The following is a 13,572-nucleotide window of genomic DNA, read 5'->3' as shown; positions in this document are numbered from 1 at the left end:
TCTTTGTAGGCAAGATTTTTTATGTCTCGAAAGGTGTTTCAGGCGATGTCGACCAAGATTCCGAGTGGTCTTGGTTGGGTAGATCCTGTTCCTCTAAGGGTCCCGTCTGTTGTAGATTCTGAGTACCTGATTAGGTTCCGTAGGGAGTGTAGTATTTGTGAGAACAGGGAGTCTGAGCGGGATTACGAGCTAGTAGCCCCGGAGTCCGAGGAGAGAGTGTGCTTTCCCCCTTTAGAGAGTTCCGAGAAGTTCTTCTTCTATGCTTACGATTGTTTTTTCTCTAAGCTGGGTGTCCGACTTCCTTTCACTGACTTGGAGTCCGAGGTCCTTTGGTCTTGTAATCTTGCCCCTTCGCAACTCCATCCGAATTCTTGGGCATTTTTAAAGCTGTTCCAACTTTTGTGTCAGATTTTGGGTGTCTCCCCTTCTGTTTCCCTTTTTTCTTATCTGTTTGTGTTGACGAAGCCGGGGTCGGGTGGAGGGAAGGTGTCTTGGGTCTCTTTTAGGGCGAACGCCGGAAGGAAGTTCTGTACCTTGTATGATGAGTCATTTCATGATTTTAAGAACTACTATTTCAAGGTCCGGGCTGCTGGAGATGTCCGACCTTTCTTTCTAGATGAGAGTGGGGAGCCTTCTTTTCCTCTTTGCTGGCAGGAGAATGTAGTGTCAGTGAAGTATACCTTTGAGAGCTTAGATGAGGTGGAGCAGGCTTTTGTGGGTGTGTGAGTAGTTTATGGGGTCGGGCACCTCACTTGGACACGAAGAAAATGTTAGGAGATCCAAGCCTTCTCCGTTCCGAGTTAGGTAGTTCCCGACCTCTCCTGAGCTTTTCATCTTAATATTTTGACTTTATTTTGGTGATTTTTCTGTTTGTGATAATCCCTTTCTTTTGTTTCTGCAGAGATGTCTTCTCAGGCTGATTCCATGAAGTTCCTTCGTCGGTCGAAGAAGTCAGCGGCTGCTCGGAATATTGAGGCCGAGGCTTCTGCCCGACCTTCTCCACAGAAGACTACCATAGGTGTTCAGACTCGGTCGAAGACCATTCCTACCCCTCAATTCCGAGCTATAACTCAAGATCCTCCGACCTCCGGACCCGGCCACCTTTCTCCGTCGTCGACCTCGGGTCCTCCCCCCAAGAAACAGAAGACCTCCCGAGAGCTTGCCGGTTTCAACGACAAGGATTTTGACGCTCTTGGTTGGATTGAGCAGCACATTCTCCCCGAGACTTTTATTTCTACTGATGATGCGTCCATGGAGCATCACTTTCAGTATATGGCACGGAGCTGTGTTCGGATGGCTAGTCTTCATGCCGCCATTGCTCGGGAGTTCAAGAAAGCCCCCCTCGGGGCGACCAGCTCCCGACTTGAGAAGGCACGGTCCGAGCTTGATAAGATTAGTCAGCTGAAGGACGCTAGGATTACCGAGCTGGAGGAGTCTTTGGAGGAAGAGAAGACTAGGGCTACCGCGGCTGTGGCGGCGGCGAAGACGTCTGAGGAGATGGCGAGGGTGGCGACGGAGAACTATACTAAGTTGTATGCTGAGCTTTTGGAGACGAAGGAGAAGTTGCAGTCTGCTCGGGATGATTTTTATGAGCTGGAGGATAATGTGGCCAAGGGCATGGATGCTATGTTTGTGAATTTGAGGGATCAAGTCCGGGTTCTTGCTCCCGATCTGGATTTGAGCCTATTTAGTACTGATAACATGGTTGTGGAGGGAAAGATTGTTCCTGCTCCTGCCGAGGATGAGGTTTCGGTGCCCGATCCCCAGGCTCCAGCGTCCGATCCCGAGGTTCCGGTTGTGAACCCGACTTCACCTTTGGCTAAGGATGGATCTGGTGTGGAGGTTTCAAGCCGGGGTGATGGTGCTGTCCCTGCAGTCCCGATTTCGATGGTCCCTCCGGAGCCTTGTGGAGACCGGGAAGGTCCTTGATCCTCTGTAGTTTCTTTATTTTGGCTTTTTTGCCCGGCCTGTGGGCTTTTTGTTTTTTTTTTTGGATGTTTTCTGCAAACACTTTGGACACCGTTTTATTTTAGCTACTCTGTAGCTTTATTATGCCGTGCTTTGCGTTTTGACTTTAAGGATCCGCTTTTATGCCTTCTTAGTTGTTTTTGGGTAACAACTTTTTAGCTAGCGTTTTGACTTCTCGTTTTCGCTTTTGTGCTTTTTAGTTGTTTTCGGGTAACAACTTTTTAGCTAGCATTTTGACTTCTCGTTTTCGCTTTTGTGCTTTTTAGTTGTTTTCGGGTAACAACTTTTTAGCTAGCGTTTTCACTTCTCGTTTTCGCTTTTGTGCTTTTTAGTTGTTTTTGGGTAACAACTTTTTAGCTAGCGTTTTGACTTCTCGTTTTCGCTTTTGTGCTTTTTAGTTGTTTTCGGGTAACAACTTTTTAGCTAGCGTTTTCTCGAAGTCCTGGTTCTTGCCGTTTTAAGGCTTCTTTCTTGGGTCCGAGCTTATTCTCGGACATCGGGATCCTTGAGTACCTCCTTTAGTCAGGTCCGACTTCGTCGTTTGGTCGGCCTTTTTAAGTTATTTTCGTAACTTCTTTTCTATTTGGCTTTTCGAGCCATTTCAGAGTTACTTTTATAACTTCTCACATTAATTTGAACCTCGTCGCTTTATCTTTGCCGACCTTGTATGGTCTTTTGGCAAATGATTTTTTGCGTTTTGCCGAGCATAAATTAATGCGCCTTGGTGGGGTACTTTTTAGGATAGGCTTCATCATGAGGAAGAGAAAATAAAGAAATTTGATTAGTATTAAAAAAGAAGAATTTACAAGGTGTTTACCCTTTTTGACTAGGTTGGTGTCTTACTTAACCGGGTGTCTCATTAAAAAACCCTCGTGGGGAAAAAGAGTACACCTCGGGTTAAGTTTTTCTAGCTGTAGTACCGTCTTAAGTTACAGGCGTGCCAGGCTCTGGGTAGCTCATTGTCTTCTAAGTCGGATATCTTGTAGTAGCCTGTCCCTAAGACTTCTGTTACCTTGTAGGGCCCTTTCCAATTTGCGGCTAGCTTTCCTTCTCCTGACTTTTGTGTTCCGATGTCATTTCGGATTAAAATCAGGTCGTGAGTGGAGAAGCTTCGCTTTATTACCTTTTGGTTGTATCTGAGGGCCGTTCGCCGCTTTAAGGCTTCTTCTCTGATTCGGGCTCTTTCTCGGACCTCGGGGAGGAGGTCGAGTTCTTCCCTTTGTGCCTGAGGGTTCCCTCCTTTATTGTAGAAGATGGCTCTGGGTGATCCTTCGTCTATTTCGATGGGAATCATCGCCTCCATTCCGTAAGCTAGTCGGAATGGGGATTCTCCCGTTGTAGAGTGCGGGGTTGTCCGATATGCCCATAATACCTGGGGGAGTTCGTCGGCCCATGCTCCTTTGGCCTCTTGGAGTCTTCGTTTTAATCCGGCCAGGATGACTTTATTTGCAGCCTCTGCTTGTCCGTTGGCTTGTGGGTGCTCGACCGATGTGAACTGTTGTTTGATTTTTAGCTCGGCCACCAAGTTCTGAAAACTTGTGTCTGTGAACTGTGTTCCATTGTCTGTTGTGATGGAGTAGGGGACTCCGAACCTCGTGACAATGTTTTTGTATAGGAATTTACGGCTTTTCTGAGCCGTAATAGTGGCTAAGGGTTCAGCCTCGATCCACTTTGTGAAGTAGTCGACCCCTACTATGAGGTATTTGACCTGCCCCGGTCCTTGTGGGAACGGGCCGAGTAGGTCGAGTCCCCACTTTGCGAAGGGCCATGGTGCAGTGACGCTTATGAGGTCTTCGGGTGGCGCTTTGTGAAAATTGGCGTGTTTTTGGCAGGGGGGGCATATTTTCACAAACTCCGCTGCGTCTCTCTGCAAGGTCGGCCAGTAGAACCCAGCTCTGACTATTTTCTTGGATAGGGCCCGAGCTCCGAGGTGGTTCCCACACATGCCTTCGTGGACTTCTTCGAGGACACTTTTTGCTTCTGAGGTCGGGACGCACCTCAGGAGGGGGTTGAGAATCCTCTTCTGTATAATATGTCGTGGATTAACGTGTAATTCTGGGCGTCTTTTGTAAGCCTTTTAGCTTCCCTTCTTTCGGCGGGGAGAGCTCCCGTCTTCAGGTAGTTGAGTATGGGGGTCGTCCATCCTTGTTGTTGGTCGGATATATTTAGTATTTCTTCCTCTCTTAACACGGAGGGAGATTGTAGAGTTTCTTGGAGGAGGCTTCTGTTGTTCCCTCCGGGCTTGGTGCTAGCAAGCTTTGAGAGGGCGTCTGCCCGGGCATTTTGCTCCCGAGGTATGTGTTGGATTTGTATTTCCGGGAAGTGTCGCAATTGCGCCTGTGTTTGGTCCAGGTATTTTTTCATAGTAGGGTCTTTGGCTTGGTAGCTTCCATTTACTTGTGATGTGACGACCTGGGAGTCGCTGAAGATCGTGATTCTCTTGGCTCCGACCTCTTCGGCTAGCTTTAGTCCTGCTAATAGGGCCTCGTACTCGGCTTGGTTGTTCGAGGCCTGGAACTCGAATTTTAGGGATAGCTCTATCTGCGTTCCTTGATCGCTTTCGAGTATAACACCGGCTCCGCTTCCTGTTTTGTTTGAGGACCCGTCGACATACAGACTCCATGAGAGTGGGGTTCCCGGGGTCTCAGTGTATTCTGCGACGAAGTCGGCTAGATATTGAGATTTATAGTAGTCCGGGCTTCATAGTGGAGGTCGAACTCGGACAGTTCCACCGCCCATTGTAGGATTCGTCCTGCCATGTCTGTCTTTTGTAGGATGTGTCTCATGGGTTGGTTTGTCCGGACTTTGATGGTGTGGGCTTGAAAGTAGGGACGGAGCCTTCGAGCTGGGTACACTAGTGCGTAGGCGAATTTCTCTATTTCTGATAGTTTAATTCGGCCCCTTGTAGCGCCTTGCTTACGAAGTATATGGGGTGTTGCCCTGGTTATTCTCTCGTATTAGTGCCGAAGCGACTGCCCGATGTCCGACCGAGAGGTATAGTACGAGCTCTTCCCCTTTAGAGGTCGGGTCAGGATTGGTGGCTGCCCGAGGAACTCCTTGAATGCTTGGAAGGCTTTTTCGCACTCCGGGGTCCATGAGAAGGGTTTCCCTTTCTTTAGGAGTGAGTAGAGAGGTAGTGATCTTATCGCTGATCCTGCCAAGAATCTTGATAGGGCGGCTAGCCTCCCATTCAGTTGTTGTACTTCTTTGACACACGTCGGGCTTTTCATATTGAGTATTGCTTGGCATTTGCCCGGGTTTGCTTCGATGCCTCTTGAGTTAGCATGAAACCTAAGAACTTTCCGGCTTCTGCGGCGAAGGTGCACTTTGTCGGGTTAAGTCTCATGTCGTGTTTCCTGAGAGTGTCGAAGATACTGGTGAGGTCGGCCACCAAGTTTCTGTCTTCCTGTGTCTTTATCAGCATGTCATCGACGTACACCTCTAGCTGTAGCCCGATGTGTTCTGAGAACACTTTGTTCATTAGCCTCTGGTAGGTTGCCCCTGCGTTCTTCAGCCCGAAGGGCATTACTACATAGCAGTAGTTTGCCTTTGGGGTTATGAACGATGTTTTTCTTGATCGGGTCCGTACATCGGGATTTGATTGTATCCCGAGTATGATCCATGAAGGAAAGGTATCTGTAGCCCGAAGCTGCATCGACTAAGGCGTCGATGTTTGGTAGTGGATATGGGTCTTTGGGACAGGCTTTGTTGAGATCTGTGTAGTCGACGCACATCCTCCATTTTCCATTGGGCTTTTTTACCAGAACCACGTTTGCGAGCCATAGGGGGTATTTTACCTCCCTAATGAACCCTGCGTCTAGTAGTGCTTGTACTTGTTCCTCTATTGCCTGCATGCGTTCGGGCCCTGAGTTTTCTGCGTTTTTGTTGGACCGGTCGGGAACCCGGATACACCGATAGCTTGTGGCACATTAGGTCGGGGCTTATGCCTGGCATGTCGGAGGCTTTCCAGGCGAAGAGGTCGGAATTTTCCCTTAAGAGGGTTGTGAGTTCCTTCTTTAGGCCTGCTTCGAGGTTTGTCCCTATGTTTGTTATTTTTTCGGGTGTGTTCCCGATTTGGATCTTCTCGGTTTCCCCTTCTGGTTGTGGCCGAAGATCTTCTCGGGTCTGAACTCGCCCGAGTTCTATTGCGTTGACCTCTTTCCCTTTTAGGCTCAGACTTTCGTTGTAGCATCGCCGTGCTAGTTTTTGGTCGCCTTTTAGGGTAGCAATTCCCTTTGCGGTAGGGAACTTCATGCAGAGGTGCGGGGTCGAGACTATAGCTGCTAGTCTGTTTAGGGTTGGTCGTCGATGAGGGCGTTGTATGCCGAAGTGACGTCGACTACAATGTAGTCGATTTAATGTTTTGGTTTGCTCGCCCTTTCCAAAGGTAGTGTGTAACGAGATGTATCCCAAGGGACGGATCGGGTATCTCCTAGTCCAAACAGGTCGGTGGGATAGGCTTTTAGCTCTTTTTCTTCAAGTCCGAGCTTGTCGAAGGCCGTTTTGAATAGGATATCTGCTGAGCTTCCTTGGTCGATCAGGGTTCGATGTAAGTTGGCATTCGCTAGGATGATGGTGATTACCATAGGATCATCGTGCCCGGGTATTATCCCCAGAGCGTCTTCTCGGGTAAACGAGATGGTTGGCAGCTCGGGCAGGGGACTGTCTTCTCGGACGTGATATATTTCCTTGAGGTGTCTCTTTCGCGAGGATCTGGATGTTCCTCCGCCTGCGAAACCTCCGTTTATCATGTGTACGTGCCTTTCAGGGGTTCGTGGGGTCGGTTCGGTCCGATCTTCGTTATCTCCTCGTCTCCTCTTCCTGGTCTCTTCTCCTTTCTCTGCTATGTATCTGTCGAGTTTTCCTTCTCTGGCTAGCTTTCTATAACATTCTTAGGTCGTGGCAGTCGTTAGTAGGATGGCCGTAGAGTCTGTGATATTCGCAGTACTCGGACCGATCTCTCCTGCCCTTTTGTGCTTCAGAGGCCTGGGGTGGTGGGATCTTTTCGGTGTGGCACACTTCTCTGTAGACATCCACCAGAGAAACTCGGAGGGGGGTGTAGCTGTGGTACTTCCGTGGCCTGTCCGAGCTGGATTCTTCTTTCTTTTTCTGTTCCCGATCTCGATCTCGGAATGAGTGGGTTGACTCTTTCCTGGAAGAGTCTCTTAGCTGGGAGGTTTCCTCCATGTTGATATATTTTTCTGCCCGCTCTTGCACCTCGTATAAGGAGGTCGGGTATCGTTTGGATAGGGATTGGCTAAACGGTCCTTCTTTTAGGCCGTTTGCTAGTCCCATGATGGCTGCTTCAGTGGGCAAGTGTTGTATGTCCAGGCAGGCTTTGTTGAATCGCTCCATGTATTCTCGGAGGGTTTCTTGGTTGCCTGTTTGATCCCGAGTAGACTGGGGGCATGTTTTGCCTTATCCTTTTGAATAGAGAACCTTGTTAAGAATTTTTGGTCAGGTCCTCAAAGCTGGAGATTGACCCTGGTGGTAGGTTGTCGAACCACTTCATGGCTGACTTGGTGAGAGTGGTGGGGAAGGCTTTGCACCGAATTGCGTCGGAGGCGTCGACGAGGTACATTCTGCTTCTAAAGTTGCTGAGGTGGTGACTTGGATCGGTGGTGCCGTCGTAGAGGTCCATATCTGGTGGTTTGAAGTTTCGCGGTACTTTCTCCTTCATGATCTCTTGTGTGAAGGGGTCATGATTGTTTTCGGGGGTGGTGCCGCGTTCCGTTCGGTCTTTCAGGTTGGCCTCTATTCTCCGCAGTTTTTCTTCTAATTCTGCGCTTGCGAGCCTCCCTTCTCAGATCTTGTTCAGTTTCCTTCTGCTTTTTTATGTCCTCTTCGAGTTGTTTCAGCCGGTCTTGTTGTGCCCGAACTGTTTCCAGAATCTCCGAACTCTTTTCTTTTTCGGGATTTTGTGGATCTTTGTCTAGGAGTGATGTCTTTGGGCGATTCTTTTTGTTTCCCCCTGGAGTGCGTGGTGATAGAGGGCTGTCCGGCCGTTCTCCGGTGTCAACTTCCTCTTCTTGTTCGGATGTAGCGTGGTTATTGTTGGGAGGGTCGTCCGCCATGGTAAAGGGATGACTTCCAGGTCCCCGGCAACGGCGCCAATGTTCCGGGGGTTACCTGAAACGTGTAGCTCGGTCGTTCAAGCAAGGTCCGAGGTAGGGGTCTGTGACCCGAGCTTGGTGTGCTGAACGGCGGGGGGGTGTACCTGCAATGACACTCCGATGCTTAAGTTAGCATGGGTTCAAGCAGATATCGAGTAGAATTAGAGTATGAGTTATACCTGGGTGCTCCAGTGTATTTATAGTAGTTGGTCGTGATCATCCCTGGATAAGATATTCTTATCTTATCTTATCTTTTGGGAGTTTTATCTTTATCTCTGTGGAACCGCCTTTCCCAGGCCTTTTCGGCCTTTAGGTTTTGGGCTTCGCTCCTTTTGATGGGCCTTTTCCTTTGTTGGTCCGAGGTCCGACCTCAGGCGTGGGCCTTTGGGACGACCTCGGACCTTCTGTGGATTAGCCGGGTTAGGAGAGCTCGGTCAGGGTATGAACAGTTACTAAACACTAATGATCATGAAGTAGAGACACAAAACATAAATAAACACAACATAAAAACCGAAAAGCAGAAAGAAATAAGAACAAGGAATGAATCCACCTTAGTGGCGTCTTCTTCTTGAAGGACCAACAATGTCCTTAAGCTCTTCCATGTCCCTTCCTTGCCTTTGTTGCTCCTCCCCCATTGCTCTTTGATCTTCTCTTATTTCATGGAGAATGATGGAGTGCTCATGATGTTCCACCCTTAATTGTTCCACATTGTAGCTCAAATCTTCTAGGGAAGTGTTGAGTTGTTCCCAATAGTTGTTGGGAGGAAAGTGCATCCCTTGAGGCATCTCAGGGATTTCTTGATGATGAGCTTCCTCATGCATCTCTTGAGATCCGTGGAGGGTCTCTCTTGCTTGCTCCATCCTCTTCGTGGTGATGGGCTTATCCTCTTCAATGGGGATGTCTCCTTCTATGATAACTCCAGCTGAGTAACATAGATGGCAAAGAAGGTGAGGAAAAGCTAGCCTTGCCATGGTGGAGGGCTTTTCGGCTATTTTGTAGATTTCATTGGAGATGACTTCATGAACTTCTACTTCCTCTCCAATCATGATGCTATGAATCATGATGGCTCGATCCACAGTAACTTCAGATCGGTTGCTAGTGGGAATGATGGAGCGTTGAATGAAGTCCAACCATCCTCTAGCCACAGGCTTGAGGTCCAGTCTTCTTAGTTGAACTGGCTTGCCTTTGGAGTCTCTTTTCCATTGAGCTCCTTCCACACATATGTCCATTAGGACTTGGTCTAACCTTTGATTAAAGTTGACCCTTCTAGTGTAGGGGCGTACATCTCCTTGCATCATGGGCAAGTGGAATGCCAACCTCACATTCTCCGGACTAAAATCTAAGTATTTCCCCCGAACCATTGTGAGATAATTCTTTGGACTCGGATTCATACTTTGATCATGGTTCCTAGTGATCCATGCATTGGCATAGAACTCTTGAACCATTAAGATTCCGACTTGTTGCATGGGGTTGGTTAGGATTTCCCAACCTTTTCTTCGGATCTCATGTCGGATCTCCGGATACTCATTTTTCTTGAGCTTGAAAGGGACCTCCGGGATCACCTTCTTCTTTGCCACAACATCATAGAAGTGGTCTTGATGGCTTTTGGAGATGAATCTTTCCATCTCCCATGACTCGGAGGTGGAAGCTTTTGTCTTCCCTTTTCCTTTTCTTGAGGATTCTCCGGCCTTAGGTGCCATTGATGGTAATGGAAAACAAAAAGCTTATGCTTTTACCACACCAAACTTAAAATATTGCTCGCCCTCGAGCAAAAGAAGAAAGAAGAGAAGAAGAAGAAGAAGAAAATATGGAGGAGAGTGAGAGATGGTGTTTCGGCCAAGGTGTAGAAGAAGAGGGGGTTTGTGTTGTGTGAAAATGAAGTAGAATGGAAGGGTATATATAGGGAGGGGAGAGGGTGTAGTTTTGGTCATTTAGGGTGGGATTGTGTGGGAAAGTGTTTTTTGAATTTTGAAGGTAGGTGGGGTTTTTGGGGAAGAGTGGATGGATGTGAGTGGTGAAGGGGGTAATTGGGAAGAGAGATTGAAGTTGTTGGGAAGTGTGATATGGGGAAGAGTGTTATAGGATTATGAGGTAAGGTGAGAATATGTTAGGTGGGGATCCTGTGGGGTCCACAGATCCTGAGATGATCCTGTGGGGTCCACAGATCCTGAGGTGTCAATGATTTACATCCCTGCACCAATTAGGCATGTAGAATGCCTTTGCACACCATTCTGGCGTTTAAACGCCGAGGTGATGCACGTTCTGGGTGTTCAACGCCCATGTGTAGCATGTTTCCGGCGTTGAACGCCAGTTCCATGCTTGTTACTGGCGTTCAGCGCCAGCTTTCCTCAAGGCACATTCCTGGCGTTCAAACGCCAGAATGTTGCTTGTTTCTGGCGTTCAGCGCCAGATTCATGCTCTGTTCTGGCGTTGAACGCCAGCCAGATGCTCCTTACTGGCGTTGAACGCCAGGAAGTCCTCCCTCTAGGGTGTGATTTTTCTTCTGCTATTTTTTATTCTATTTTTAATTTTTATATTTTTTTTCGTGACTCCACATGATCATGTACCTAATAAAACATAAAATAACAATAAAATAAAATTAAAATTAGATAAATAAAAATTGGGTTGCCTCCCAACAAGCGCTTCTTTAATGTCAATAGCTTGACAGTGGGCTCCCATGGAGCCACAAAGGTGATCAGGTCAATGTTGTATAGTCCTAACACCAAACTTAGAGTTTGGATATGGGGTCTTAACACCAAACTTAGTGTTTGGTTGTGGCCTCCCAACACCAAACTTAGAGTTTGACTGTGGGGGCTCTTCTTGACTCTGAACTGAGAGAAGCTCTTTGTGGTTACTCTCTTTTGTCACAGAGGGATGGCCATGTGCCTTAAACACAAGGTAGTCCCCATTCAATTGAAGGACTAATTCACCTCTGTTGACATCTATCACAGCTCCTGCTGTGGCTAGGAAAGGTCTTCCAAGGATGATGCACTCATCCTCTTCCTTCCTAGTGTCTAAGATTATGAAATCAGCAGGGATGTAAAGGCCTTCAATCTTTACTAACACGTCCTCTACTATTCCATAAGCTTGTCTCAATGACTTGTCTGCCAATTGTAATGAGAACAAGGCAGGTTGTACCTCAATGATCCCCAGCTTCTCCATTACCGAGAGTGGCATAAGATTTATCCCTGACCCCAGATCACATAGAGCTTTTTCAAAGGTCATGGTGCCTATGGTACAAGGTATTAAGAACTTGCCAGGATCTTGTCTCTTTTGAAGTAAAATTTGCTGAAACCAGGTATCTAGTTCACTAATGAGCAAGGGAGGTTCACTTTCCCAAGTCTCATTACCAAACAACTTGGCATTCAGCTTCATGATAGCTCCTAAATATTGAGCAACTTGCTCTCCAGTCACATCTTCATCCTCTTCAGAGGAAGAATATTCTTCAGAGCTCATGAATGGCAGAAGGAGATTTAATGGAATCTCTATGGTCTCTATATGAGCCTCAGATTCCTTTGGATCCTTAATAGGAAACTCCCACTTGCTTGAGAGACGTCCCAGGAGGTCCTCCTCACTAGGATTTTCGTCCTTCTCCTCCCTTGTGCATTCAGCCATATTGATCACATCAATGGCCTTGTACTCTCCTTTTGGATTCTCTTTTATATTGATCATATTTTCGTTCTTACTCAGCTGGCCCACTTGTGCCTCCAGATTTCTGATGGAGGATCTTGTTTCACTCATGAAACTGAAAGTGGCTTTTGACAGATCAGAGACTAAATTTGCTAAATTAGAGGAGCTTTGTTCAGAATTCTCTATCTGTTGCTGAGAAGATGATGGAAAAGGCTTGTTATTACTGAGCCTATTTCTTACACCATTATTAAAGCCTTGTTGAGGCTTTTGTTGATCTTTCCATGAGAAATTTGGATGATTTCTCCATGATGAGTTATAGGTGTTTCCATAAGGTTCACCCATGTAATTTACCTCTGCCATTGCAGGGTTCTCAGGATCATAAGCTTCTTCAGAAGCTGCCTCTTTAGTACTGTTGGATGCGTTTTGCCATCCATTCAGACTTTGAGAGATCATATTGACTTGCTGAGTCAACACTTTGTTCTGAGCCAATATGGCATTCAGAGCATCAATTTCAAGAACTCCCTTTCCTCTGAGGTGTCCCATTATTCACGAAAATCCTCTCAGAAGTGTACATGAATTGGTTATTTGCAACCATGTCAATGAGTTCTTGAGCTTCTGCAGGTGTTTTTCTTTAGGTGAATGGATTCACCTGCAGAATGGTCCAATGACATTTTCGAAAACTCAGATAGACCATAATAGAATATATCTAATATGGTCCATTCTGAAAATATGTCAAATGGACACCTTTTGGTCAACTGCTTGTATCTTTCCCAAGCTTCATAGAGGGATTCACCATCTTTTTGTTTGAAAACATCCACTCTAAGCTTGCTCAGCTTTTGAGGAGGAAAGAATTTATCCAAGAAGGCCGTGACCAGCTTATCCCAGGAGTCCAGGCTATCCTTAGGTTGTGAATCCAACCATATTCTAGCTCTGTCTCTTACAGCAAAAGGGAAAAGCATGAGCCTGTAGACTTCAGGATCTACTCTATTCGTCTTTACAGTCTCACAAATCTGCAAGAACTCAGTTAAAAACTGGTAAGGATCTTTAGATGGAAGTCCATAAAACTTGCAGTTCTGTTGCTTTAAAGCAACTAGTTGAGGCTTAAGCTCAAAATTGTTGGCTCCAATGGCAGGAATGGAGATGCTTCTTCCATCAAATTTGGATGTTGGTTTTGTGAAGTCAGCAAGCATTCTCCTTGCATTATTGTTGTTGGGTTCGGCTGCCATCTCCTTCTCTTGATCAAAAATTTCTGAAAGGTTATTTCTGGATTGTTTAGCTTCTCTTAGTTTCCTCTTCAGAGTCCTTTCACATTCAGGATCAATTTCAACAAGAGTGTCTTTTTCCTTGTTCCTGCTCATATGAAAGAGAAGAAAACAAGAAAAGAAGAGGAATCCTCTATGTCACAGTAAAGAGGTTCCTTATTGTTAGTAGAAGAAGAAAGGGGAGAAGAGTGAAGAAGAATGGGTTCGGATTTTTAGATAAAGAGAAGTGAAGAGAAGTGTTAGTAAATAAATAATTAAATAGAATAAGAAAAGAGAGGGAAAATTCGAAAATTAATTTTTGAAAAGGAGTTAGTAATTTTGAAAATTAAAGATAAGATATAATTAAAATTTAAAACAAAAAAAAAGAATTTTTGAAAAAGAGATAAGATATTTTCTAAAATTAGAGAAGAAAAAGTAGTTAGGTGGTTTTGAAAAAGATAAGAAACAAACACAAAGTCAAAGAGTTAGTTGAAAAAGATATTAAAATCAAATTTGAAAAGATAAGAAGATAAGAAGTTAGATAAGATATTTTAAAATCAAATTTTTGAAAAAGATAAAATTTTGAAAAAGATATGATAAAAAAGATAAGATAAGAAGAT

At 45.9% G+C, this 13,572-nt stretch overlaps 1 pseudogene; it reads left to right on the top strand.

Moving 5' to 3' along the window:
- Nucleotides 1-12,440: 12,440 nt before the first annotated feature.
- Nucleotides 12,441-12,538, top strand: LOC130952883 (small nucleolar RNA R71; annotated as a pseudogene).
- The last annotated feature ends 1,034 nt before the right edge of the window (nucleotides 12,539-13,572 follow it).

This window comes from Arachis stenosperma, chromosome 9 (genome assembly GCF_014773155.1).
Source record: "Arachis stenosperma cultivar V10309 chromosome 9, arast.V10309.gnm1.PFL2, whole genome shotgun sequence".
Lineage (NCBI taxonomy): Eukaryota > Viridiplantae > Streptophyta > Magnoliopsida > Fabales > Fabaceae > Arachis > Arachis stenosperma.
This window is presented reverse-complemented; position numbering and strand designations above follow the sequence as displayed.